The sequence below is a fragment of the Podarcis cretensis genome, assembly GCF_951804945.1.
Source record: "Podarcis cretensis genome assembly, chromosome: 16".
NCBI classification, from domain to species: domain Eukaryota; kingdom Metazoa; phylum Chordata; class Lepidosauria; order Squamata; family Lacertidae; genus Podarcis; species Podarcis cretensis.
In genome coordinates, this window is record NC_137186.1 from 42,950,237 (window position 1) to 42,978,087 (window position 27,851).

At 46.0% G+C, this 27,851-nt stretch overlaps 1 long non-coding RNA gene across 4 annotated transcripts; it reads left to right on the top strand.

The window, feature by feature from the left end:
- Positions 1-3,245: 3,245 nt before the first annotated feature.
- LOC307205456 lies at positions 3,246-26,947 on the top strand. 4 transcript variants are annotated; one of them, XR_013834009.1, is made up of 5 exons: positions 3,246-3,380; positions 15,511-15,652; positions 16,339-16,501; positions 25,136-25,284; positions 26,013-26,947. It is a non-coding gene; the product is annotated as an uncharacterized lncRNA (long non-coding RNA). The 4 variants fall into 4 exon arrangements; XR_013834010.1 differs by having other exon boundaries at positions 3,248-3,380; positions 15,508-15,652; positions 16,339-16,506; XR_013834011.1 differs by having other exon boundaries at positions 3,248-3,380; positions 15,508-15,652.
- The last annotated feature ends 904 nt before the right edge of the window (positions 26,948-27,851 follow it).

A 27,851-nucleotide genomic window follows, 5' to 3' on the forward strand; every position in this document is an offset into this window, starting at 1 on the left:
GTGGAAAGATGCTTATATCACTCTTATACCGAAAAATGAAGCGGAAAAGACACAGCTTAAGAACTACCGCCCCATTTCCCTACTTAATGTGGATTATAAAATTTTTGCAGATATTTTAGCTAAAAGATTAAAAAAAGTTTTGGCAGGAATTATACATAAAGACCAAGCAGGCTTTCTTCCAGGTAGACATATGTCAAATAACACAAGGAATTTAATTGATATTTTGGAAAAATTACAAGTTAATATCAATACAAAAGCAGTATTGATATTTATTGATGCTGAGAAAGCCTTTGATAATATCTCTTGGAGTTTTATGAAGAAAAATTTGCAAGGGATGGGGGTGGGAGAAAGGTTTGGAAACGGTATAGGGGCGATTTATTCTGAACAAAAGGCAAAGTTAATTGTGAATAATGCGGTCACAGAAGAAGTCAAGATAGAGAAAGGGACACGACAAGGCTGCCCAATTTCCCCTCTACTCTTTATTTCAGTCCTGGAGATATTGCTGAACATGATTAGAAGGGACCAACAGATTCAGGGTATACAGGTCGGAGTGAAACATTATAAATTAAAAGCCTATGCAGATGACCTAGTTTTGACATTACAGGAGCCAATCCCTAGTACTAGAAGAGCTTTGGAATTAATACAAGTGTTTGGTCAGGTGGCAGGGTTTAAACTCAACAAATCAAAAACTATGGTTTTAGAGAAGAATTTAACACAAATGGAGAAGGATAGGTTTCAGAGAGAAACAGGTTTAACAGTGGTGAAAAAAACAAAATACCTAGGGGTGAACATGACTTCAAAGAATGTTAACTTATTTAAAGATAACTATGAAAAATGTTGGTCTGAAGTGAAAAAAGATATTGAAATATGGACAAATTTAAAATTATCCTTACTGGGTAGAATAGCAGTTATTAAAATGAATGTATTGCCAAGACTATTGTTTCTGTTTCAATCGTTACAGATAATTGACAAGATGGATTGTTTCAAGAAGTGGCAAAAAGAAATTTCTAGATTTGTCTGGCAGGGCAAAAAGCCCAGAATTAAATATAAAATTCTTACTGATGTGAAGGAGAGAGGGGGGTTTGCCCTGGCGGACTTTAAACTATATTATGAGGCGGCAGCTTTTTGCTGGCTGAAGGAATGGCTACTTCTTGAGAACACAGACATTCTTGACCTGGAAGGGTATGATAATGCTTTTGGATGGCATGCATATTTGTGGTATGGCAAGGATAAAGTACAAAGGTCGTTCAAAAACCATATTGTCAGGAAAGCGTTGTTTAATGTCTGGGTCAGATATAAAGATCTTTTGGAGAATAAAACCCCAAGGTGGCTCTCTCCAATGGAGGCCAAGGCCTTGAAAAAACTTAACATGGAATCTAAATGGCCAAAATATTGTGAAATTTTGGAGCAGGAGGGAGATAAATGGAAATTGCAGAGTTATGAGAAACTTAAAGATAAGGTGCGTGACTGGTTACATTACTTTCAAATAAGAGAGGCCTATAATTTGGACAGGAAAAATGGCTTTCAGGTGGAAAAATCGAAGCTGGAAACAGAATTACTAGAACCCAGGGCTAAGGTATTGTCGAGAATGTATAACTTGCTGCTGAAATGGAATACTGAGGATGAAACGGTTAAATCTGCTATGATAAAATGGGCACAAGATATTGGTCATAACATTATGTTCGCTGACTGGGAACGGTTGTGGACCACCGGTTTGAAATTTACGGCATGTAATGCCTTAAGAGAGAATATTATGAAAATGATGTATAGGTGGTACATGACCGCAGTCAAGCTTGCAAAAATCTATCACTTGCCCGATAATAAATGCTGGAAATGTAAAGAGATTGAAGGTACATTCTTTCACCTTTGGTGGATGTGCCCAAGGATCAAGGCTTTCTGGGAGATGATTTATAATGAAATGAAAAAGGTATTTAAATACACTTTCCTAAAGAAACCAGAGGCCTTTCTCCTGGGCATGGTCGGCCAATTGGTGCTAAAGAAGGATAGAACCTTTTTTATATATGCTACTGCAGCAGCAAGAATACTCATCGCAAAACACTGGAAGACACAAGACCTACCCACCCTGGAAGAATGGCAGATACAAGTAATAGACTATATGGAATTGGTAGAAATGACCGGCAGAATCCGAGATCAAGGAGAAGAGTTGGTGGAAGAAGATTGGAAGAAGTTCAAAGTTTATCTACAAAATCATTGTAAAATCTATGAGTGCTAAGGGCAGTGTAAATGAAATGATGGGGTTCTAGTGATTAGGATAAGGAAGAGTATAAAGGGAAAGATAAAGGATGAAAACGAATATGAATGAGCTTGCTGAAAAAACTTTTAAAGTGGAATACAAGAAGGGAAGGCGGGAGGAAGCAAGGAAAATAAGGTTTTGAAGACTATTAGAATGAACCAGAGTTTTCTTTTAATTTTTCTTTTATTATTATGTTGAATCCTTTTTATGTTTTCTTCTTTTTTTTCTTATGATTCTTGATATTGTTTGTATTTCTGATGTTTGTTGTTTGCTGTTTCGAAGTTTGTTATATTTTGTGAAACTTAATAAATATCATTTAAAAAAAATGATAAAAAGAAAGGATTCACCTATGAAATTTCAAATTTCCAGAGAAATAAGAGAAAGTGATACTAAATTATTATCAAAAAAGGACAATATATTGTTGGAATGGGAAACTAAGGATGAAGAGGTCAAATGTGTTATGATAAAGTGGGCAAAAGACGTGGAACATAATATTCTGGTGACAGATTGGGAAAGACTATGGAAGAAGGATATAAAATTTACGGCCTGTACCTTACTTAAAGAGAAATTTATGAAAATGATGTATAGGTGGTATTTAACTCCAGTTAAATTGGCAATAATGTATAAAACAAGGGAAAATAAGTGTGGGAAATGTAAAGAAGTAGAAGGTAGAAGGTATGTTTTATCATATGTGGTGGCAATGTACGTAAGGTTCTTAATTTTTTGGGGGAAATGATATATAACGAATTGAAAAAAATAACCTTTGTCAAAAAACCGGAAGCTTTCTTATTAGGTATTACAGCAATGGATTTACCTAAAGCAGGGGTCAGCAAACTTTTAAAGAAGGGGGCCAGTTCACCGCCCCTCAGACCTTGTGGCGGGCCGGAGTGCATGTGGCGGCGGGGGGGCTCCTCTCCCCCCTCCCCAGCCCCTCCCCCTGCTTTCCTACCTCCTCTGCCGCTCTGCCTGCGGTTGGGAGCTGGCGTTGGCGGGAGCGCCTCCCCTTTCTGGGCCAGCTTTCCTGGGTACCAGGCACGGGGCCAGCAGGTGCGCCAAGCTCCAGCTGAAGCCCCACGATGCGCCCATCATGATGCCCACAGCACGGCCATGAACGGAGAGGCTGGTGGTGAGCGGGCAGCGAGGCTTTGGATTGGCTGGCACCAGTCAAAGCCCAGCTCCCTCCGCAGGGCAGGGAAAAGCCAGGAGGAGGGAGAGAGGAGGGAGGAGGTGCCACCGCGGGGTGTGGGAGGGAGGGAGGGAGGGGAGGAAATGGCACCCGAAAAAAATTGCAAAAAATGGCGCAGCCCGAACCATCACGCCAATCCAAGTGGCAATTCCAGGACCGTCCGCGGGCCGAATCCAGAGGGCAGTTGGGCCTGATCTGGCCTGCGGGCCCACGACATAATGAATACAAGCATTTCTTCATGTATGCAACAATGGCTGCTCGGATATTGTTAGCCAAACACTGGAAAGAAAAAGTCCCCACCAAGGAAGATTGGCAAACTAAGTTAATGGAGTATGTGCAAATGGCTAAATTAACTGGGAAACATAGAAATCATATCATATCATATCATATCATATCATATCATATCATATCATATCATATCATATCATATCATATCATAAATATAACATAACATAATAACATAACATAAAACATAACATAACATAACAATATAATAAGAATGGGAAATGTTTATTGCATATTTACAAAAGCATTGTAAGGAAGTTAATACATTAGCAGGATTTTTAAAACACTTGTAATGTTATGGATAATGTTTAAATTTGGAGGTAATTAGAGATAAAGACTTTATTGACATGCATAAATGAAGATAATACAAAGGAACCATGGGAGGGAGTGGAGGGAAGTCATCCCATAATGTGGATCTAATATTAAGTGTGCATACAGTTGTTTTAAATTTTTTACTTTATGTTTTGAGAAAAATAATAAAAATATTATTAAAAGAAAACACAAAATAAAAAACTAGCCCCCCTTCCACAAACAAAAATAGAAGGCCATAGACTGTTAATCAGCCCAAGGCCTGGTCAAAGAGAAACGTTTTCACTTGGCACAGAAAGATATGTAATGAAGGCACCAGGCAGGCCTCCCTTGGGAGCATCCTACAAACGGGGAGCAACAGAATATTGTTCAACCATCCTCATTTAAATGGGACATCCCGGAATTATAGAAGCCATTCTATAAGCCATTCCCGGATTCTGCCTGGGTCCCAGAGTGTCTCGTCTTTTGGTCTCATGCTCTAGCGCAAATCAGCCAGGGCGCGGGAGAGTTTGAAAGCCCAACGGTCTGGCGGGAAGGAAAAAAAAGACTGGCAAGCGGGAAAAAAGATGTTTTGTGTGTCAGAAGACTGGGCACTTTGCCAGAGTGTGCCCAGAGCATCGTAACTGGCAGGGAATGGTGGGGGCCACCCAGCAGGCAGAGGGAGAGGAGCCCCAGCATTCGGGAAACGAAGAGGCCTGGCTGGTGGGGAACCGGGGCAACAGCCAGGTGGGAGCAGCACAGAAAGTCCCCAGCTTGGACACCCCAAAGCAAGCATAATGTTGAAGGTGGTGCTAGAACTCCCAAATGGACAGACGGTGGAGGAGTTGGCGCTAATTGATTCTGGGGCCTCAGTATCCTTTTTCAGCAAGGAGTTTGCGGTGCGACACCAACTGAACCTGAGGCCTTTGGATTTTCCGCTGCAAGTGACAACAATTGATGGAAGAGAACTGCTGGGGGGTGAAGTGACGCATCAAACACCCCCAATGCGAATGCGGGTGGCCACCCACTCTGAGGTCATCGCTTTTCACGTGGCCACACTGGCGGGGCCGCCTATCATATTGGGCATGAGCTGGTTGGCGTTGCACGATCCGATGGTTTCCTGGCACCAACGGTCCCTGACGTTTGGCTCGATGCACTGCATGGAGAACTGCCTAGCCCAAGGGCTAGATCGTCAAAGTGAGGGCAGGAGGGCAGCAGCATGCAGAGCGGGGATGAGCGAGATTCCGTCGTGTTACAGGGATCTACAGGAGGTGTTCAGCGAGAAAGAGGCGGATGCGTTGCCACCCCATCAGCCGTATGACTGTCAGATCAACCTGGTACCGGGGGCCACGTTGCCGGTGGGGAAAACCTATTCCATATCAGAGGGAGAGCTCAAGGACCTAAAAGAGTTTATTGAGAAAAACCTGAGAAGAGGTTTTATCAGGGAGTCCAAGGCTGCAGGCGGGAGTCCCGTGTTTTTCGTCGACAAGAGATTGACGAAAGAGAATTTTGAACAGCCAGACGGAACCGGTGGCCTTCCCAATGCCGAGAATCAACGACGTTTTGGCACGGGTGAGGAAGGGGAAGATTTTCACCAAACTGGATCTCCGAGGGGCTTACAACCTTATCAGAGTACGAGAAGGCAATGAGTGGAAGACCACTATGTTCACCCCGATGGGGGCGTTTGAGTATTTAGTCATGCCCTTCGGTTTGCAGTGCGGAAGTCACTGTTTCCAAGCCTTCATGCACCACGTGTTAGGACCCTTGCTCTACAAAAACTGCGTCTGCTTTTTAGATGATCTTCTTGTGTTCTCGGAAGACGAACAACAGCACGTGAAGGATGTATGTCAGGTCCTGAGCAAACTCAAGGAGAACCGCTTGTGGGTCAAGCTGGAGAAGTGTCAGTTCCACGCAAAGCAAGTCGAATTCCTGGGGTACCGGCTGTCGGACCAGGGGTTGGCTATGGACCCGGGGAAGGTGAAGGCAGTGGTGGAATGGGAGAGTCCCCAAACCAGGAAAGATGTTCAGCGTTTCCTGGATTTCAGCAATTTCTACAGGAAATTCATAAAGAATTTTGCAGAATTGACGGCGCCAATCACGGACTGTCTCAGTGTTAAGAAGAAGTTTCAGTGGACGCAGGTGGCCCAAGAGGGGTTTGAGAAACTAAAGAGGGTTTTCGCTTCAGAGGAGCAACTGATCCATGTCGACCCGGCTCAACCACTACGGGTGGAAACAGATGTGTCGGATCGGGCAATAGGGGTGGTGCTGCTGCAGCCAGATCGAAAAGGGGAATGGCGTCCGTGTGCCTTCTTTTCGTGGAAGCTCAACAAATCAGAGCAGAACTACACCATCTATGATAAGGAATTGCTTTCGATCGTGGCTGCTTTTAAACAATGGCGGCACTTCCTGGTTGGGGCAAAGCACCAAATTTTGGTGTGCACGGACCACAAAAACTTGGAGTATTGGCATACGGCATGGGTGTTGTGCCAGAGACAGATAAGATGGGCAGAGTTCTTTGCCAACTTCAACTTCAAGATCCAATACGTGCCGGGAGAGCAGAATGCGAGGGCGGATGCGCTCTCCCGGAAACCTGAGTATATGATGGGGGAAGGGCCACCTGTAGCAAGACTGATGTTCCCAGAGAGCAAATGGTTGTGCAGGGGGACGTTGGTCAAGGACGACGAACTGATGCAAGTGCTCAGAGACGATGCCTTTGCCAGACAAAAGATGGGGGAGTTAAGAGGAAGAGGGTGTGCCGAGGGTGGTTTTGAGGTGAAAGGGGGGTTACTGTACCACAAAGGGGCTTGTATGTTCCAGGAGAAGACCTTCGGGGCCGAATCCTCAAGCAACTCCATGACAGTTGTATGGCGGGGCATTTTGGACAGCATAAGACCATGCTACTGGTCACGAGGGAATTTTGGTGGCCAAGGGTGAGAGAGGATGTAAAGGAATATGTGTGAGGATGTGACACATGTCAGAGGGCCAAAGGGGAAAGGGCGGCACCAGCGGGGTTGCTGGAACCATTGCCCACACCTGGGAAGCCGTGGGAGGTGGTGGGTGTAGATTTTATCACTGATCTGCCCAGATGTAGGGGGAAGACAGCGGTCATGGTGGTGGTTGATCACTTGACCAAAATGTGCCATTTCGTGCTCTGTTCGCACACCATAACGGCGGAGGAAACAGCTAGGCTGTTCGTAGAGCATGTGTTTAGGTTACATGGAGTACCTGCAAGGGCGGTGTCGGACCGGGGGGCTCAATTTACCTCACGATTTTGGCGCAAGCTCATGGGGCTGCTCCAAGTGGAAGTGAGCTTTACAACGGTGAGCCACCCCAAGACCAATGGGCAAGCGGAGAGCGTGAATACTGTTTTACAACAGTATTTGAGGTGTTACATAAGTCAGAAGCAGAACGATTGGATGGACAAACTAGCCCTGGCAGAGTTTGCTTACAACAACGCGGAGAATGTATCCACAGGGATGACACCGTTCTTTGCTAATCATGGGCTTCATCCAAGGGCCTTCCCTGGGAGGGGGGAGGAGTCGTGGAGTGTTCCAGCGGCCGAACAGTTTGTGGAGGAAATGGAAGCGATCCACAGACAGCTGCAGTTAAATTTGGAAAGGGCTAAGGAGTTATACAAGAAGGAAGCCGACAAACATTGTCGATCAGGGGAGGTCATCAGGATTGGGGACAAGGTGTGGTTGTCCACGCAAGGATTTCCTTGGAAAGGTGGCTGTAAGAAACTCAAGCCCAGGAAGGTGGGGCCCTTTGAGGTTATCCAGCAAATAAATCTGGTGGCGTTTAAGCTCAGGTTGTCAGAAAGCATGAGAATCCATCCGGTGTTCCATAGGTCACTGCTGTTCCCCTACAGGGAGGGGGGAAGGAGAGAGGGTAGTGGGGGAGTGGAAGGCTCACCACCCGAAATGGAGGAAAGGGAGCAGTGCAACGAGGTCACGGAAATACTGGACTCTCGTTGGAGAGGGGGAAATGTGGAATATTTGGTGGCTTGGGAAAGGGCCCCGGCATCGGAGAATACCTGGGTCCCAGAAGATAGTATGTCTAACAATGAGCTGGTGGAGGAGTTCCACAATTTCTTTCCGGACAAACCAAAAGGCAAGGTGAGGTCCTTACAAGACGTGTTCGAAACAACAGACGACGAAGAGGAATTGAAAGGTTTCCCAGCATCGGATGAGGAGGAAGAAGACGAAGGCGTGGACTGGGGAACACCAGGACTTGGGGATTGGAGGAGTGTGTTCGGAGAGACAGATGAGGAAGAGGGTAGTTTTGCGGGGTTCTCCCCGACCACCTCTGAGGAAAGAGAAGGGGACATAGTCGGGTCTCCTGAGTGGGAGGGGGCCTTTGAGGAGGGGGTGGATGTCAGGGAGAGGCAAACGGGAAAAGATGAAAGGACAGAAACCAGCAGTTATAGAGAGCCTAAAGAGATTATCAGCAGCTTGTCGTCTGATAGTTAGTCTGACGTAGAGGAGGAGGAGGATGAGCCTGGGACAAGTCATGCTGTACACAGAGGAAGTAAGGGGAGGAGTTTTCGCAGACTTGCATGCTGGGTGCGGAAAAGGAGGAAGTAACATTAGAGGGAGCAACTGCGCACAAGGGGAAGGAGGTTAATGGAAACGCTGGAGATGTACGTTTGAACTTTGTCAAATAATTCAATTGTTTGGAACTGGCTGGCAGCCCACCAGCTGGACAGCACTAAGCCTCTGACACACCGGATATCGGCTGCTGTTGGGAATGGGATGGTGCTGCTGAGTTGGAAGGATTATTTTGTATCAGGTCATTTCGCATGACTTGGTTCATTTTTAAAATTAATATTTTATTAGAAGTGTTTGGTTATAAAATAAAGGGGGGGGGAGAAAGAGAGAAAAGTGCAAAAAATACAATAAAGAGGAAATTATCATGTATATAATAAATATTCTCAGTTACAATAGATTATTATGTAAGTATATAGTTTGTGTATGATACTGGATAGAAGTATTTAGATAGTATTGTTATCCTAATGCAGAAGTGGGATAGAACAAAGATATGTTCCATTCCACTTCTGCATTGACCTGTGGGGCTTGGGATTTGTTCATTTTAAAAATATGCACAAAACTTTGTACAGTGGTACCTCTGGTTACGTACTTAATTCATTCTGGAGGTCCATTCTTAACCTGAAACTGGATTTAACCTGAAGCACCACTTTCACTAATGGGGCTGCCACCTCGCGATTTGTGTTTTTATCCTGAAGCAAAGTTCTTAAGCTGAAGCACTATTTCTGGGTTAGCGGAGCCTGTAACCTGAAGCGTATGTAACCCGAGGTACCACTGTATTTAAATATGGCATGTATCTCAATGCATACATTTCTTTCCTATTCATTTATGTATTCTTCTGTGTGTGTGTGCACAAGAGAGAGAGAGATGGCCCATGTGACCACGGTCTCTGAGTGCTTTACATAAAACAATAAAATACACAATACAATTCACAACAAAAACACAAATAAAATGACATAAAATCACAAAAGCAGCTGAAGTCAGCATAATAGATGGCAGTTAAAACCATTAATACCATCATAAAACACCCAGATGAATTTGGTGCAGAAGTTAAAGTCCCCAAATGGATTGTAATAAAAGGGACAGGAAGTTCCTTCTCTGGTGTCAAAAAGAACACAAGGGAGGTGCCAGGTGAGCCTCTGTGAGGAGGGCATCCCATAACCAGGACGCCACCACTGACCCAAGTCTCGTGCTTCTCAAAGGGTGTGGCAGGAGAGGATGGCAGGTGTAGAGGGAAGGATCAAGGACAATCACAGAAACACTGAAACATTTCAGGGTAGTCTAGTTTGTCTGTCTCAAAATAGAGCTGATCTAAATGGGATTGCCTGGCAAAAGCAAGCTCACACCTTAAGGTACATATGTCAGAGGCTCGTTCATAATTGTATTTTGGGAATGATTCATATTCTTTTATAGCTACATTGCTTTATACTTTCTGGGTGTCCCATGGTCATATTATGAAGGTGTTGTGTTCTGTGTGATAAATCAAGCACTGTTTTTGTTTTCCACCATGTTTCTGATAAAGAAAACAATTGATGCGGTGTGAGCAAATTGACATAAAATCTGAAAGTGTGGCCAAGAGAAAATTTCATGAGAGCCCTAGTATCTGCCAATCCTAAAATATTTATCACAATATATACATTTTTGATGTGTTTGAGTAAATTTTGTGATATAAGGGCTGTATCACAAAATTCAAAGGATCCTCAGGATAATTATACAGCATTCCAATCCACACAGTATTCCAATCTTGGAAGGTAAGGATCTGGTAAGAATCTTGAGAAAATTGATGGAATACGTAGAGATGGTGAAATTTACTGGAAGAATAAGAGATTAAGATGAGAGACTTTTAAAAATAGAATTGGGAAAAATTGTTGAATGCATGAAGAAAAACTGTAAACAATTAAAAACGTAAGCAGGATTGCCACCTAAACATGAGCAGTAAGAAATAACTTAAAGGGAGTAAAAAGGTTAAACTTGTAAGTAGGTTTGAATTGGTTATGCAGTAAGATTATGATATAAAATAAGGAACTGCAGGGGGGGAGTAAAAGAAAATGTAGCTTTAATTTGTTTAGATTTAATTTTTGTTGTTGAAATATTGTAAAATGCAAAAATGCAAAATAATAATAAAATAACCCCCAGAAATCAAATCCCTTCAGCACTACCTGATGCTAGTCTAGATGGACCTTTATTCTGATCTGGCAAGGTGATCCTTAAGTCTTTGTCAAATGAGGAGTCACTACATAGAAATTACATAGAAACATGTGCCTATAAAGAGAATATTGCATCGAAATGCAAACTGATGTGGAAATGTGGAGAACTGAATTTCAGATTGGAAAAATGAGAACCCAAGAGAAAGTGATATTATCAGATCTGCTCATCCCTATCTATAAAATCCCTTGGTTCATTACTGCCTCTGCCCTGGTGGCAGAGCTTGTGGTTCGTGGCCACTGAGAGAGAGCCCTTCTCCTCCGTGAATCTGTCTCATCTTTTAAAGTCATTGAAGTTGGCAACCAGACCTTGCCTCCTTCGGGAGGGAGTTCCAAAGTTTGTGCTGCAGGAAGAAGTACCTTCTTTTATGCGCCCTGAATCTTCCAACATTCAGCTTCCTTAGCTATCCATGGGTTCTGGTGTTATGAGAGAGGGAGAAAACCTTTTCTCCATCCATTTTCTCCATGCTTGTGCCTGGCATTTTATAAACTTCTCTCATGTTGCCTCTTACTTGCCTTTTCTATAAACTAAAAAGTCCCAAAGGTGGCAACCTTTCTTCATAGGGGAGCCCCTCCACCCCCTCTTCTGAACCTTTCCCAATGCTTCGGTCTCTTGCCGGAAACTCTGGGCAGCCCCTGCTGTGGACAATGCTGAGCTAAAGGACCAATGGAGTGACTCTGTCAAACGCAGCTTCCTGTGTTCCTGAGAGAAGGTTCCATCCTGGCAGCTCCATTGCCCTAGAGATGCCCACTAAGGACAGACTGAATCCAGTGCTTCTCCCTAAATCCAGAAGGTGTGACGGAGAGGAGGAGCAATGAGAGAGAGATCAGGGCAATGGTTGGGAATGTTCCTCTACAGCTCCCTCTTAATTTGCTCTGGAACAACTTTGCTTATGGAGGCAACTTCTGGCACCAGCTCTTATTTTTTAACCTTAAAAATGTCAGCAAATTTTCAAAAACTGTAAGTTGCCAGCCTCCCATCATCATGGTGCTTCAGCTTAAACCTACCCCTCTCTCTCTCTCTCTCTCTCTCTCTCTCTCTCTCTCTCTCCAAGCTGTGTCATTTGTGGCTATCTCTCATGGTAAATCATGTGGGAAGATGTGGGGTTCTCATTGTGCACAACGGGGGGGGGGGAAGTGGGGCAATATTTGGAGAAACCCTCCCCCCACATCTTCAGAATTGTCCCCCCCCCCACTTTTGCTACAAGGAGTCCTCAATCTCTTCCCAGTCCTGCCTTTTGTTAGCTCTTCTCACCTCAGAGATGTTTCAGTTAATCTCAGTTTCTTCCTATCTCCCTCTGATAAGCTCCTTCCATTCTGGAAAAGGTCTCACTCTGCATCCAAACTCCAGAGGAGCCCCACCCCAGAGCTGCAGCAAAGCCAAAGGGGGGGGGGGTCTTTATTTGGTTGTGTCTCAGGGGGAAGTCATGGTGTGGGCTGGAAGAGCTGGGCCATGTGCTGAGTCAGGAACGCTTGCCTGTCAAGAGCCTTGTCAGCATCACACTAACAGTAATGAATATGTGGCCTCCTGACCCATGGCACCCCCTCACGCCACCCTTTGTGCTGCATGCGAAAAGTAGCTGCCATCTTGGCTGTCTGTTTTGTGGGCCGACATGACATTCTGAGGCCTGCTCGTGAGTGCACGGAGGGAGAGGTCAGGCGCTTTGCAGATGACGCTGGCTGCCTGGGGAGGATGGCCACTCTCCTGAAATAAGAACTGCTGCTCTCAAAGTGGACAATGCCCAAAGGCAGGCCAAGGAAACTCATTACAAGTCAGGGCGTAAGTGGCAACTTGGACAAGGTGCCCTGAAGAGTGGAAATCCTCTCAAGTGGAGGATCTGATTGTCACAGCCGCAAACCCGATTAGATTCTTCTTTGTCAGGCATTCACAGGAAGGGGAGCCACAGAGAGCTTGTGCACAGGAGAGAGCTTTTTCCTGTTGTTAACGGAAAATTCCAAGGCCTCCCTTGGACAAAAACAAAGACACCAACCAGGATAACTTGGAGCAAAACAGCAGCCTGTAGGCTTGGCCTTTATTGAACTGTTGCAACAGGGTGTTCCCCTCACTTGCAGGAGAGAGGAAAGACACAGAAAAATGGTGTGCAAGACCTTATAAAAACTTTTGAAATTCCCATCATGTAGGTCAAGCCCACCCCCAGAAACATCATGCATACATTACAGAAAGGAGGGGTTGAGGGAGGAGTTGTGGTGGTAACCTGAGTGTCCTGTCACCTGGCTGGTTCCCTTTTCCCCCTCCCCATGAGTCATTTTCAGAAGACAAAAGGTGGTCGCAGTTTCCTGCCCCCTGAGGGAAGATCTGATCATTGTCCTTTGTTCCAGTCCATGCTGAATCCACTCCCATATGGAAGTTCTTTGTGATCTTGATTGTCTTCTGTCTAGGACCATCAGGGTTGGCATAGCAACTGGGCAGGGCTCCTGTGGATGTGCTGGGATGTTCAAGGGATTATGGCTGGCCTGTATCAAACCTTCCCCATTTTGTAGTCCTTCCTTCATGGAGTAAAATAAAAGTGGAACAGTGCAAATCCGATGTATGGTTGATTTTCTATGAATTTATAACAGAAGCGTAGCGTATGTAGTGTGTGAGTATGAGTCTGTGTGAAGTTTGTACAAACTTAATGATGGGGGGGGGGTTTCCTGCTACAGTTTCCCCCTTCGGAGATAAGATTGCAAAGGTGGCTACTTTGCAATCCTTTTCTCTGTACAATTTAAGGTGGTAAATATTAACCTGCTATTCTCCGTCCCAGATGCATGTGTCCATGTGAACCTGAAAGGGACTTGGATGTCATGCTTCTTAAGGATATTTGCATAGAAATATAACAGTGTAACAGTGCACATAGTTAGACATAGGATATCACGTAAAATTACTATTTTGTTGCTCAGTTACTTGTGGTATTCTAGCACCCTGGAAGAAATATTTTCTCAATAGTGGTCTATGCTTTACATTTAGCAGGAAGGTCCACTAATGACTGAAAAATGCAGTTTGCTTTGTCCCCGCCATTTTTGTGTTCTCAGGTGTCAAGGTAGCTCTTCTGTGGTCTCACACCGGCATGGTGTCACAGTAGTGACAATCCCTGGTGAATCCACTTAGGACTTTCATATTAACCATGTTGCCTGGCACTCACCACAGCTGGCACAGGTTTGGACACGTCATGAGAGAAATGTCTTTGCCTTGGCCATTCTATCTATGGGATTTTATTATTATAGGCTCTGGTCTTGCAGTCATGGGAAGTTGCTCACTTGCACTTTAAGGACCTTCATGGAGTAAAATAAAAGTGGAACAGTGCAAATCTGATGTATGGTTGATTTTCTATGAATTTATAACAGAAGCGTGGGACGCAGGTGGCGCTGTGGGTTAAAGCCTCAGCGCCTAGGGCTTGCCGATCGAAAGGTCGGCGGTTCGAATCCCTGCGGCGGGGTGCGCTCCCGCTGCTCGGTCCCAGCGCCTGCCAACCGAGCAGCTCGAAAGCACCTCCGGGTGCAAGTAGATAAATAGGGACCGCTTACCAGCGGGAAGGTAAACGGCGTTTCCGTGTGCGGCTCTGGCTCGCCAGAGCAGCGATGTCACGCTGGCCACGTGACCCGGAAGTGTCTCCGGACAGCGCTGGCCCCTGGCCTCTTAAGTGAGATGGGCGCACAACCCCAGAGTCTGTCAAGACTGGCCCGTACGGGCAGGGGTACCTTTACCTTTACCTTTTATAACAGAAGCGTAGCGTATGTAGTGTGTGAGTGTGAGTGTGTGTGAAGTTTGTACAAACTTAATGATGGGGGGGGGTTCCTGCTACACTGTGGAGTTGCATGAGCGTGGGGGCGGGGGGGGGGAAATAATTGACACAGGAGAAATGTGAAATTACCCTGCCTCAAAGAAGGCATCATGCTGAGTAGAAATGAATGAGGAATTGGAGCAACGAAGAAAGCCTAAAGAAACAGATGGGATAGCTCAGCTGGTAGAGCATAAGACTCTTAATCTTAGGATTGTGGGTTCGAACCCCACGTTGAGCAAAGGTTTCCTGCATTCCATGGGGTTGGACTAGATGACCCTTGTGCTGCTTCCAAGTCTACAATTCTATGATTCTCTTAATGTTGTGCAACCTTATTTCTGTTTTGTTCCTCCAAGGAAGGGTCTCCCTCCCCTCCCCTCCCCTTCCCCTTCCCCTTCCCGTCTTCCTGGTGTGATCAGCTCCATCCTGACTCTGGGAACAGAGGACCTTTCTGGCTGACCCCTTCCCTTCCTCTGTGAAGGCAGCTTGTTTTGGCTGCTCCACCCAAAGACCGTCCTGGAGCTGAGTGGGAGAAGGAGGCAGCTTGCCTTGAAGGGCACATGGGGGGCGTTCTGGAAGGAACCTCCCCAATTCAGAAACACCCCTCCATGGCTGAGGCCTTATCACTTTTATTCATGTAATAGAGATGAAGTCGCCCGGCCTCTCAGGAGCATCCATCTAGAGATTTATTAACCAATTTAAAATACTATTGTCTTTCACTTCAGTGTGAGATTGAGGTGTGTTGTCGGAGGAATATAAAGCTACAATCAGTGAGGCGCCGTGCAGCCAGACGCCACTACCTGGAACTCAATAGATATTCATGAACACTCCCGTATTTAGTGAAGGAAATAACTTAATGCCGACAGAGTCGATGGAATAATAGCCGTTTCCTGGCTGACTTGCAGCCCTCAGAAAATGAGATTGCACCTGCCTTCATTTTTCTTGTCTTTTTCTGGGTTTCTTGCAGCAGAATGCGCCACTGGAGGGAAATGTGCCACGCATTCCTAATGAGCTGCAGGGACAGGCGGCGGCAGCCTGCCCTTCCTGCTCCAGTCTTGCAGGAGCCTCTGCTGGGCACGCCCCTCTCCCCTCCTCCTCCGCCACCAGGTAGGGTTCATTTCATGCTTGCTTAGATTATGAATACTCTCAAAGGCAATTTCCTCGTCTTTCTTGCCCTCCACCTCTGCTCTGCCCACCTCTGCCCGCCTTTCTAGTCCCATCAAATTCCCTACACTCTTCCATGCAGGCAGCCACAGATAATCCCCTGCTCATTTCAGTGGGACCCGCCCAGGCATAACTGTGCACCGGGGGGCAACCTTGGAGTCAAGGAGGGAACCTTTGTATCAAATTGGTTTGCATCTAGGGATCATTTGCTTGTGGGCTGTGGGAGCAGGCCTGTCTTGTGGGGGACGGCTTAGACACAGCAAATTAGAGAGAGCTTCTTTCTTGTTCTCTGTATTACCTGCCATTTCCCAATTCTCAGTGGCATTAAGTTGCCCAGGGGAGTCTGACAGGCCGGCTGGAAAGGGTGTGCCGCTGGCAGAAGCCTTATGAGGAGCAGGAGGGGCCCATTCAGCATTTTGCCGCTGTTCTTTTCTCCTTACTAACAAAAAAGATTATCGTAGGCAGTGATGCTGCCCAGCAGCTCCCTGGTAAAAGGACCAGTTTATGCCCTCTGCAGACCACATGAAACAGCTTTCCCAGGCAAGACCAGTTTGCTGTGCACTGGGGGAGATGTGTATCTGCATGTTCTGGGCAGAGTCTGTCCATGCAGGGGAAAAGAGCACACAAGGAGAAGTGCCGGCTCAATCCTTCCACGTTTCTATGTGCAGGAAAGAGATTCCTCTGTAGCCCAGTTCAATGCCTAGAGCAGCAGCTCTCCAGGGATTCCTCAGGCAGAGGAGGGTCATCTTTCCCCTCCCCCAGGGATTGAGCCAGGGGACTTTCTGCAAATCAATCAGGTGCGGTGAGCTATGGTCCTTCCCTGAAACTGCTGATAACTTGATGAACCTGCCAGTCTTCTTTTCCTTCTTCTTCTTTGGTCATCCCTCATAGCCAAGTAAGATTGTCTTCCATGAACATGATCTTAACAGTGAGTCCGTAGGTGACTGCGGAGGCCAATTCTGGATCCACACATCCTTCCACAGTGGGGACAGAGGTTTCTGGCTGGGAGTTGATCACAGTGAGGGTTTGCCAAACGTGCCTTCCTCTTGTGTGTTTCTGCTGCTGACATTGTAAACTGATCCTCAGATGAGAGGCAACATTGCTTGTGTGGAGCAACCCCACAGATATTCAAAAGTTGGCTCTGAGCACCAGCCTAGCCAAGTGTCCTGCCACTGACCCTGGGCTGCCAGGGGGTTTCTTCTTGCAAAGCCTCATTTCCTCTTCTGATCTGTCATTCCAGCTGAGCCAGGTTGGGCCAAAACCTTCTGACCCCAGTTCTGTGGGAATGTTAAGGAAGGTAGGAGAGGATATATTGTTTAGGCTCAGGGTGGCCTGTCTAATGTTTGTTCCTAGAGAATGGTCTTCTGCTACTCCTGTTTACCCACATAGTTCAAATGCGCCTCTTTCTCCTGCGAGGAGAAATTAAAAATAAAATCCTCACACAAATTCATCAATGTTTTTGTGTTCCCTGTAGCAAAAAAACCCTGTTTGTCTGCCCACCCTTTCGCCTTAGTGAGCCAGGCATACCCTTCTCCCCAAATTCACAAATGCAGGACAGGTTTTGTTTGGCAGGAAGTTTGAAAAATCCTGGTGGCGATTTCTGTCACTTTCCACAGCATTGGCGGGAAAACCTTAAAGACGGAGGCCATGCAGTGCTTTGCCCCTCCCACCAATGCCCCTCAACCCTACTTGACCATCAGAAAACCTGCAACTGACCATCTGCCTTGAGGCAAGAAACCTGCTAGTAAGTAATTGGTTCAGTATAAGCTAGGCCTGAGCTCAAGAGCTCCTTTTGTTTTCCATATTCTGCTTTATCTCTTTGTCCTCTCCCTTGTCTTTTTTATTCCTAATAAACCTGACATAATTTGACAGGCGGGTCTCGTGTGCATCGTTGGCAACTCACAAGGTTAGTGGAGGACCCCCCACGAGCCTAAGCTGCTTGGTTCATGCTACACAGAGGTATAGGATTGGGGTTGACAGGCTGCTGGAATCTCTGCAGGAGGGACTGCAGTAGAAAAAAAGCAGGTTTCTTTCACTCCAGGGAGCAGCCAGGAAACTGGATGCCATATTGAAGTCCCTGTTTGCACATTTGCCTAAGAAATCCAGATTCTCTTTCTCTATGCCCCATCCAAGAGCTGTAGCTACAAAGAGGGCTGGAGGTAGCACCAAGTGTTGTTGTTTAGTCGTTTAGTCGTGTCCGACTCTTCGTGACCCCATGGACCAGAGCACGCCAGGCACTCCTGTCTTCCACTGCCTCCCGCAGTTTGGTCAGACTCATGTTCGTAGCTTCAAGAACACTGTCCAACCAACTCGTCCTCTGTCATCCCCTTCTCCTTGTGCCCTCCATCTTTCCCAATATCAGGGTCTTTTCCAGGGAGTCTTCTCTTCTCATGAGGTGGCCAAAGTATTGGAGCCCCAGCTTCACAATCTGTCCTTCCAGTGAGCACTCAGGGCTGATTTCCTTCAGAATGGAGAGGTTTGATCTTCTTGCAGTCCATGGGACTCTCAAGAGTCTCCTCCAGCACCAGAATTCAAAAGCATCAATTCTTCGACGATCAGCCTTCTTGATGGTCCAGCTCTCACTTCCATACATCACTACTGGGAAAACCATGGCTTTCACTATACGGACCTTTGTTGGCAAGGTGATGTCTCTGCTTTTTAATATGCTGTCTAGGTTTGCCATCGCCTTTCTCCCCAGAAGCAGGCGTCTTTTAATTTTGTGACTGCTGTCACCATCTGCAGTGATCATGGAGCCCAAGAAAGTAAAATCTCTCACTGCCTCCATTTCTTCCCCTTCTATTTGCCAGGAGGTGATGGGCCCAGTGGCCATGATCTTCGTTTTTTTGATGTTGAGCTTCAGACCATATTTTGCGCTCTCCTCTTTCACCCTCATTAAAAGGTTCTTTAATTCCTCCTCACTTTCTGCCATCAAGGTTGTGTCATCTGCATATCTGAGGTTGTTGATATTTCTTCCAGCAATCTTAATTCCAGCTTGGGATTCATCCAGCCCAGCCTTTCGCATGATGAATTCTGCATATAAGTTAAATAAGCAGGGAGACAATATACAGCCTTGCCGTACTCCTTTCCCAATTTTGAGCCAATCAGTTGTTCCATATCCAGTTCTAACTGTTGCTTCTTGTCCCACATAGAGATTTCTCAGGAGACAGATGAGGTGATCAGGCACTCCCATTTCTTTAAGAACTTGCCATAGTTTGCTGTGGTCGACACAGTCAAAGGCTTTTGCATTGTCAATAAAGCAGAAGTAGATGTCTTTCTGGAACTCTCTAGCTTTCTCCATAATCCAGCGCATGTTTGCAATTTGGTCTCTGGTTCCTCTGCCTCTTCTAAATCCAGCTTGCACTTCTGGGAGTTCTCGGTCCACATACTGCTTGAGCCTTCCTTGTAGAATTTTAAGCATAACCTTGCTAGCGTGTGAAATGAGTGCAATTGTACAGTAGTTGGAGCATTCTTTGGCACTGCCCTTCTTTGGGATTGGGACTGATCTTCTCCAATCCTCTGGCCACTGCTGAGTTTTCCAAATTTGCTGACATACTGAGTGTAGCAGCTTAACAGTATCATTGTTTAAAATTTTAATTAGTTCAGCTGGAATATCATCACTTCCACTGGCCTTGTTATTTGCAGTGCTTTCTAAGGCCCATTTGACTTCACTCTCCAGGATGTCTGGCTCAAGGTCAGCAACCACACTACCTGGGGTGTACGAGACATCCATATCTTTCTGGTATAATTCCTCTGTGTATTCTTGCCACCTCTTCTTGATGTCTTCTGCTTCTGTTAGGTCCTTTCCACTTTTGTCTTTTATTATGGTAATCTTTGTACGAAATGTTCCTTTCATATCTCCAATTTTCTTGAACAGATCTCTGGTTTTTCCCATTCTATTGCTTCCCTCTATTTCTTTGCATTGCTCATTTAAGAAGGCCTTCTTGTCTCTCCTTGCTATTTTTTGGAACTCTGCATTCAATTTCCTGTATCTTTCACTATCTCCCTCGCATTTTGCTTGCCTTCTCTCCCCCGCTATTTGTAAGGCTTCGTTGGACAGCCACTTTGCTTTCTTGCATTTCCTTTTCATTGGGATGGTTTTCGTTGCTGCCTCCTGTATAATTTATGAGCCTCCATCCATAGTTCTTCAGGCACTCTGTCCACCAAGTCTAAATCACCAACACAGGAGCCAGATATATGGAGAAACGTGACTCAAAGAAGTAGGAGGCCCAGGGTTCGCTCTGATTGTTTAGAAATACACAATCTCTTTGAGGTCCTCTCCCCTAGCATGGAAGACGAAGAGCAGACTCCATTTGAGGATCTCTCCCTCATTACAGTCGATCAGGTATATGAAGACGAGCAGCAAAGTCAGTCCTCAGGGAATGTGCAGGCGACCTTGGAATGGACAGCTCACGGAAGAACCCTGACCAGACCTAAGAGGAGGCGTGTAGTGGTGATAGGGGATTCCCTACTGAGGGGAACAGAAGCAGTGATCTGTGGGCCTGACAAGATGTCTCGGGAAGTGTGCTGTCTCCCCGGGGCTAAGATCCAAGATGTAACTGAATGACTGCAAGGAATCATAAAACCCACTGACAAATACCCCTTCCTCTTGGTTCATGTGGGAACCAATGACACTGCAAGCAATAGCCTCCAGAAGATCAAAAGAGACTACGAGGCTCTGGGCAGGAAAATGAAGCAATTAAATGCACAAATTGTCATCTCATCTGTCCTCCCAGTTGAACGACGTGGCCCAGGGAGAGAGGGAAAAATAGTGGAAGTGAACAGCTGTCTTTGCAAATGGTGTAAACAGGAACGGTTTGGATTCTTAGATCACGGACTGCAGTTTCTTGAAGATGGACTTCTGGCAAGCGATGGGCTGCACCTCACAACAGTTGGGAGGAATGTTTTTGCCAAAAATCTCAGAAACCTCATCAGGAGGGCTTTAAACTAACTAATGTGGGGGAGGGAGACAGTGCTCCTGAAGGTAGGAGTCTATCAATTGATGAAGTTGATCATCCAAATGTCATAGACCAAATGGAGCAAACAGCACGCAGACCTAGTGGTGGGAGGAAAAAATCCTTAAATTAGAGACACGGGGGAATGATTAATGGACTTCAATGTCTGTACACTAATGCGCAAAGCATGGGTAATAAACAAGATGAGCTTGAGCTCTTGGTACAGCAAACTAAATATGACATAATAGGCATCACTGAAACCTGGTGGGATAAGTCCCACGATTGGAATGTAATAATGGAGGGATACAATCTATTTCAGAGAAACAGACCAGACAAGAAAGGAGGAGGAGTGGCGTTATATGTCAGGGATGTGTATACCTGTGAAGAGATCCAAGATTTAGAATCTCAAAGCCAAAGTGAGAGCATTTGGGTCAAAATTAAGGGGGAGAAGAATAACAGTCACCTCATTGTGGGAGTTTACTATAGATCCCCAAGTCAAACGGAGGACATAGATGATGCCTTCCTGGAACAGATGGCCAAGCATGCAAAAGGAAGGGAGATAGTAGTAATGGGGGACTTCAATTACCCGGATATTTGCTGGATGTCAAATGTCAGCCAAGAGCATAAGGTCAAACAGATTTCTCACTGGCCTTGCAGACAACTTCATTGTCCAGCAAGTGGGAGAAGCAACAAGAGGAACAGCCATTTTAGATCTGGTCCTAACCAATGTTGATGACCTGGTTAGTGGGGTAGAAGTGGAAGGATCATTAGGCGCAAGTGATCATGCTCTTCTGAAGTTTACTATACAGCGGAAAGGAGCAGCCAAGCATACTAGGACTCAATTTCTTGACTTTAAGAAAGCCGACTTCATAAAACTTAGGGAAGTGCTGGGTGAGATCCCATGGACAGTAATACTAAAAGGAAAGGGAGTTCATGAACTTTTAACTGAGTTAAGATTAAAAAAGGATGTGTCCAAAAAATGGAAAAGGGGGGAAACCACCAAAGAGGAATTCAAACAAATAACCAGCACGTGTAGACACAAAGTCAGAAAAGCTAAAGCACAGAATGAACTCAGGCTTGCTAGAGAGGTTAAAAGCAACAAAAAAGGCTTTTATGGGTATGTTCGTAGCAAAAGGAAGAACAAAGAAACAGTGGGGTCACTCAGAGGAGAAGATGGTGAATGCAAACAGGGGACACAGAAAGGGCTGAACTCCTCAATGCCTTCTTTGCCTCAGTCTTCTCCGATAAAGAAAACAATGCCCGACCTGAAGAATTTGGAGCAAATGATTCAGCAGAGGAAACACAGCCCAGAATAACTAAGGAGATAGTACAAGAATACTTGGCTAGTTTAGATGTATTCAAGTCTCCACGGCCAGATGAACTGCATCCAAGAGTATTAAAAGAACTGGCAGATGTGATCTCAGAACCACTGGCAGTCATCTTTGAGAATTCCTGGAGAACAGGCGAAGTCACGGCAGACTGGAGGAGGGCAAATGTTGTCCCTATTTTCAAAAGGGGGAAAGCAGAGGACCCAAATAATTACCGCCCAGTCAGTCTGACATCAATACCAGGGAAGATTCTGGAGCAGATCATTAAGCAAACAGTCTGTGAGCACCTAGAAAGGAATGCTGTGATCACCAATAGTCAGCATGGATTTCTGAAAAATAAGTCATGTCAGACTAACCTGATCTCATTTTTTGACAGAATTACAAGCCTGGTAGATGAAGGGAACGGAGTGGATGTAGCCTACCTTGATTTCAGCAAGGCATTTGACAAGGTGCCCCATGATATTCTTGTAAAGAAGCTGGTAAAATGCGGTCTTGACTATGCTACCACTCAGTGGATTTGTAACTGGCTGACTGACCGAACCCAAAGGGTGCTCATCAATGGTTCCTCTTCATCCTGGAGAAGAGTGACTAGCGGGGTGCCACAGGGTTCTGTCTTGGGCCCGGTCTTATTCAACATCTTTATCAACGACTTGGATGATGGACTCAAGGGCATCCTGATCAAATTTGCAGATGACACCAAACTGGGAGGGGTGGCTAACACCCCAGAGGACAGGATCACACTTCAAAACGACCTTGACAGATTAGAGAACTGGGTCAAAACAAAGAAGATGAATTTTAACAGTTAGAAATGTAAAGTATTGCACTTGGGCAAAAAAAAATGAGAGGCACAAATACAAGATAGGTGACACCTGGCTTGAGAGCAGTACATGTGAAAAGGATCTAGGAGTCTTGGTTGAACACAAACTTGACATGAGCCAACAGTGTGACACGGCAGCTAAAATAGCCAATGCAATTCTGGGCTGCATCAATAGGAGTATAGCATCCAGATCAAGGGAAGTAATAGTGCCACTGTATTCTGCTCTGGTCAGACCTCACCTGGAGTACTGTGTCCAGTTCTGGGCACCACAGTTCAAGAAGGACACTGACAAACTGGAACGTGTCCAGAGGAGGGCAACCAAAATGGTCAAAGGCCTGGAAACGATGCCTTATGAGGAACGGCTAAGGGAGCTGGGCATGTTTAGCCTGGAGAAGAGGAGGTTAAGGGGTGATATGATAGCCATGTTCAAATATGTAGAAGGATGTTACATAGAGGAGGGAGAAAGGTTGTTTTCTGCTGCTCCAGAGAAGCGGACACGGAGCAATGGATCCAAACTACAAGAAAGAAGATTCCACCTAAACCTCCTGACAGTAAGAGCTGTTCATCAGTGGAATTTGCTGCCAAGGAGTGTGGTGGAGTCTCCTTCTTTGGAGGTCTTTAAGCAGAGGCTTGACAGCCATATGTCAGGAGTGCTCTGATGGTGTTTCCTGCTTGGCAGGGGGTTGGACTCGATGGCTCTTGTGGTCTCTTCCACCTCTCTGATTCTATGAAATCCTTAAACCTGTTCCTCACTTCCACTGTGTATTCATAAGGGATTTGACTTAGATTGTATCTTACCGGCCCAGTGGTTTTTCCTACTTTTTTCAGTTTAAGCTTGAATTTTGCTATAAGAAGCTGATGATCTGAGCCAGTCAGCTCCAGGTCTTGTTTTTGCTGACTGTATAGAGCTTCTCTATCTTTGGGTGCAGAGAATATAATCAATCTGATTTCGATGCTGCCCATCTGGTGATGTCCATGTGTAGAGTCATCCCTTGTGTTGTTGGATAAGAGTGTTTGTGATGACCAGCTTGTTCTCTTGGCAGAACTCTGTTAGCCTTTTCCCTGCTTCGCTTTGAACTCCAAGGCCAAACTTGCCAGTTCCTTTTATCTCTTGACTCCCTACTTTAGCATTCCAATCTCCTATAATGAGAAGAACATCCTTCTTTGGTGTCAATTATATAAGGTGTTGTAATTCTTCATAGAAGTGGTCAATTTCAGTTTTTTCAGCACCTGTGGTTGGTGCATAAACTTGGATTACTGTGATGTTAAAAGGTCTGCCTTTGATTCGTATGGAGATCATTCTATCATTTTTGAGATTGCATCCCAGTACAGCTTTCGCCACTCTTTTGTTGACTATGAGGGCCACTCCATTTCTTTTATGGGGTTCTTGCCCACAGTAGTAGATATGATGGTCATCAGAACTGAATTCACCCATTCCTGTCCATTTTAGTTAACTGATGCCCAGGATGTCAATATTTATTCTTGCCATCTCATTTTTGACCACATCCAACTTACCCAGGTTCATGGTTCTTACATTCCAGGTTCCTATGCAATATTTTTCTTTACAGTTTGGACTTTCCTTTCACTTCCAGGCATATCCGCAACTGAGCATCCTTTCGGCTTTGGCCCAGCCGCTTCATCAGCTCTGGATCTACTTGTACTTGTCCTCTGCTCTTCCTCAGTAGCATGTTGGACGCCTTCCGACCTGAGGGGCTCATCTTCCAGCATCATAACTTTTATATGCCTGTTGTCTTTGTCCATGGAGTTTTCTTGGCAGGGATACTGGAGTGGCTTGCCGGTTCCTCCTCCAGGTGGATCACATTTGGTCAAAACTCTCCACTATGACCTGTCCATCTTGGGTGCCCTGCTCGGCATAGTTCATAGCTTCTCTGAGTTATTCAAGCCCCTTCGCCACGGCAAGGCAGTGATCCATGAAGGGGAGCACCAAGTACTGAATAGTTTGGGACATGACTGGCCCACCTTGCAAAGTGGTTGCGCAAAGCAGTTAGTGCAAGCAGGCTCTCCTTGCTCTTCCCCTTTCTTCACATGCCCTTTCTCTTAATAATCACATTTTTGTAGACAATTTTCCACAATGTACACATTTTTGCAAGTAATTTCCCTTTGTATAATACTTTATTTCTATCTGTCTGCATTTTATGCACACTTCCTCCTAATATATGCAGTTTGGGTACAAAATCTGGCAAATGTGATTTTCAAAAGATAACCTGCATTTTGATGTGCACGGGTGTTTTCAAGAAGTGTGAATGAAGGTAGGTTCAAATAAAAATGTGAACCAAACTGATTTTCCCTCTTTTCCTACTTTTCAATACACAGAAAGTGCCAACTTGCAACCCATCCAAGATAACGGTAATGGCAAAATGATTTTCAAGGGATGGAATTCAGGAGCAGGGCTCACTGTTGCCTGAAAATGGGGCACGACTTCCTCTGCAGAAGAAAAATTGCAAGGAAGAAGGAACCTGGAGGTTGGTTGTGTGAATTCAGTTTCCGTGGCTAACAGGGTTGAGGAGCTTGAAACGTGATAAGGAGAGAGATGAGCTGCATTGCTATGGTAACTTAATCAGTTAAAATCCTCCTGCTCAATTCACTCCTGTTAGCATTAAGGGAGGGAGGGGGACAGAGAGGAGCGATGAATTCACCTGAGCTCAATTGGCTGATTAAATTAATAGGTATGGATGACTAGGGTTCTATTTCAAAAGAGCTATTTTTAAAAAAATATGCATAATTTTAATTACACATTGACACACGCTCTATTCCTAATGAAGAAGAACTTGACTACAAGGGCAGGTGCTCTTAATTAATTCTTCGATGGAAACCAGCACAAGGAACCTGGGGGGAGAAGGAGGACTCTGTGCTCTTCTTCCCCCCGCCCCGAGCCCCTGGCAGCACTCAGCTCGCCTTCCATTCTTTTCTATTTGTTCTCTCCTTCCCTTCATTAGTCTAATAATGAATAGTTCCAGAATTTTAAAAAGGAAATACGCAGAATCCTTGGGAACTATTGCAGCAATAACACCTCCTTCCAACTCAGCCTTTCTCAACCTGGAGCCCTCTGGCAGTTTTGGACTGCAATGCTCATCAGCCCCAGACACCATGCAGACAGCTCTAAGCAGGCAGAGGGCACCAAGTTGGGGAAGGCTGTTTGAACTCATCCCTGTTTTCTGACATGCTGACATCCTTCCTTCCTTGCTTCTAGCAGGACTTGACATGTACCTGATTGGCTGATCTGCTGTGATGTCATGGAACCTTCACAATTCAGCGGGGAAGCCATCACACAAGGGCAATGGTGGCTCTTAGTCTTCCTCATCATTGGAGGACATTCTGCAAACAATGACAAGCAGGGTAGACCGGTACACCAAAGTGCTTGGCTGTGGGTCAGGTGCACTTGGTGGGGCTGGTGGTGTCTCACCGAGGAACATGGCGATGGGCAGCTGGCGCTTTTGTCTTTTCCGCTGGTCAGGGCGCACTTGGTGTCTCCTCAGCTGGTCAGGGCATGCTTGGGCAGCCTCCTGGTCCACGGATGCAGCTTCAACATGGTCGCCAATGTTCTTCAGACTGACACATCATTTGAATCCGGCTCAGAACTCCTTTGCAGGCTGCTTGAAGCGTGCATACAGCCTGAGAGTCTTCTTGCGCAAGGTGCTGCCATCAATGGGGATACGCTGGAGAGTCATGTCCTCTAGCCACAGGTTCAGGGCCTCATGTGCCTTCCCCATGGCCTCGTCTTGTGCGTACCTGGGGACCTTGGCGGTTGTAGGTGTACTCGCTGCCACTGATGCCCGGATTTATTTCTCCCATATCTTAGTGGCACCTATGCTGGATTCATTCCTGCCAAACTTGAGTGCCACAGCACAAATGCTCATGCCATCCTGTAAACAGTCCAGTACTTCCAACTTCTCCTCCAGTCTGGGCACCACTCGCTGCCTTTTGGGTTTGTCATCACCTGAGGAAGACGACGATGCGTGTGTTCAGGTGTCACCTCAAAACAACAACAACAAAACACCTCTTCAAAAAACCCTCTCCAAACAACTAAAAAAAATAATCTCAAAAAACTCATCCAGAAACTCCTCCAAACCGCCAATAATCTGCCAAATTCCACCACAATTGCTTCCTCCCTCCCTCAAACTCCAACTCTCCACAGGCTTCAAAGGTTGGTGCAAGGGCTCCCGGGATCAGGGCCGTCTTTAGCAGATGTGGCACCGGGGTGCAAATATCCGCCCAGCACCCCCCCCCCCAAATTACCACAGATAGTGTTGGGGTGGCCATAGATGCACACTGCCAGCCATCCAGGGGGAAAACAACTCTCTCCCATGCCGCTGCGGGAAAGCGATCCTTGCAGAGGCTTGGGAGTGAAGTTGCGCCCCTCCCAAGCCTCCACGGGAGGAGAGCGCAGCTTCCCTCGCAAACCTCCTCGGGAGGAGAGCGATCTCCGCAGAAGCTTGGGAGGGAAGCTGCACGCACGCCAGCGTTATGGTTGGTGGGCGTGCAGCTGGCGGGCGTGCAAGGAAAGGGGAGGCCGCCGGCAAAGCCACGCAGCTCCCCCACTCACTGGGGCACTCCTGAGAGGCCGGCGCCCTGGCGCAACACACCCCTAAGCTCTATGGGAAAGACGGCTCTGACCGGGATTCCACTTAAAAGCTGTTTTCGCATGATTTTTCGGCTTCTTTTAGGTGTTTCTGTCCCTTCCGCACTACTTCCAGGCTTGACACCATACAAGTGTACCTTGAACACGTGTAAAAGCCTGCATTTTAAATTGCCTCTCCATCCAGTGTCACTGGGATAAAAGAGTGGCCTGATTCTCACATGTGTGGCTGCCACTGTCCCATCTCTGGGCTGCAGAGCAGCAGGAGGTCTAAGTCCTGTCAGAATGGGAATATGGAGAGACAGAGAGAGGGCTGGGAGCAGATGCCTGCCGGAGTCAAAGACTCCGGAAGCTGGAGGTGTGATTGTGTTTGCTGCTCCCTGTTGGTGTCGTGAGCCAGTTGCTGCTCAAGCGCCCCAGAAATGATGGCAAATGTGTTTTAAAATTTTGTGA